The sequence below is a fragment of the Aotus nancymaae genome, unplaced genomic scaffold (assembly GCF_030222135.1).
Source record: "Aotus nancymaae isolate 86718 unplaced genomic scaffold, 86718_ANA_hifiasm-v0.15.2.pri h1tg000007l, whole genome shotgun sequence".
Lineage (NCBI taxonomy): Eukaryota > Metazoa > Chordata > Mammalia > Primates > Aotidae > Aotus > Aotus nancymaae.
Genome location: NW_026988418.1, coordinates 37,765,849 through 37,766,972, shown reverse-complemented (window position 1 = coordinate 37,766,972; position 1,124 = coordinate 37,765,849). Strand labels below are relative to the sequence as shown.

Sequence of the window (1,124 nt, the reverse complement as noted above, 5' to 3'; positions counted from 1 at the left end):
GAGAATCCAGACCTTAGGAATAATGCTAGCCTTCATCCTGGAGGAGGGAAAAAAAAATCCTTTTATTTTGGATGGATGCACTACAGTGAATACAAATATAAAGTCATTCTCAATAGGAAGGTTATTGTGTGTATTAAATTATTACTAAACTGCTATGTTTCACTTACTGTTATCGATGATCAGGCATAAATAAAATACATAAATGAAACAGTTGTGTGTTGTTTAACAATAGAAACATGCTCTGAGAAATGGGTTGTAAGGTGATTTAGTCATTGCAAATATCATACCTAGATGATATAGCCTACTATACACAACTGGGCTACATGGTAGAGCCTATTGCTTCTTGGCTACAAACCTGTATTGCATGTTAATGTGCTGATTACTGTAGGCAATTGTAACACAATGGTAAGTATTTATGTATTTAAACATATCTATTGCAATGATGTGAATCTCTCACTGAATTTAACCTTGAAGTGGAAATCCATGAGCTTTTTAACCCTTAGCAGTTGAAAAATAAATTTAAAAAAAAAAAGGAAAAAAAAACATATCTAAACATAGAAAAGATACAACTAAGATATAGTTGTACCTTTTTACCCATTATAACAGGTGAAAAAATAGGACACCTGTATAGGGCAGATACCATGAATGAAGCTTGCAGTACTGGAAGTTGCTCTGGGTGAGTTACTGATTGAGTGGTGAGTGAATGCAAAGTCCTAGGATGTTGTGTGTAAACCTTCTATTACTGTATATACTTTATAAACACTGTACAGTTAGGCTACACTCAACTTAATTAAAATTTTTTCTTTCTTCAATAATAACCTTAGCTTACAATGAACATTTAGTTTATAAACTTTAATTTCTTAAAACTTTTGGACTCTTTTGTGGTAATGCTTAGCCTAAAACAAACACATTATAGAGCTGTACAAAGTATTTCTTTATATCCTTATTCTATAAGCTTTTTTCTGTTTTTTTTTTTTAACATTAATATACAGACACGCACATTAGCCAAAGCCTACACAGGGTCAGAATCATCAGTATCACCGTCTTCCTCCTCCATATCTTGTCCCACTGGAAGATCTTCAGGGGCAATAACACACATGAAGCTGTCATCTTCTACGATAACA

The 1,124-nt window shown here is 33.0% G+C and overlaps 1 non-coding gene across 1 annotated transcript; it reads left to right on the top strand.

Moving 5' to 3' along the window:
• Positions 1-434: 434 nt before the first annotated feature.
• On the top strand, positions 435-507 carry LOC135273492 (small nucleolar RNA SNORD36). Its single transcript, XR_010341282.1, has one exon. It is a non-coding gene; the product is annotated as a small nucleolar RNA SNORD36 (small nucleolar RNA).
• Positions 508-1,124: the final 617 nt, after the last annotated feature.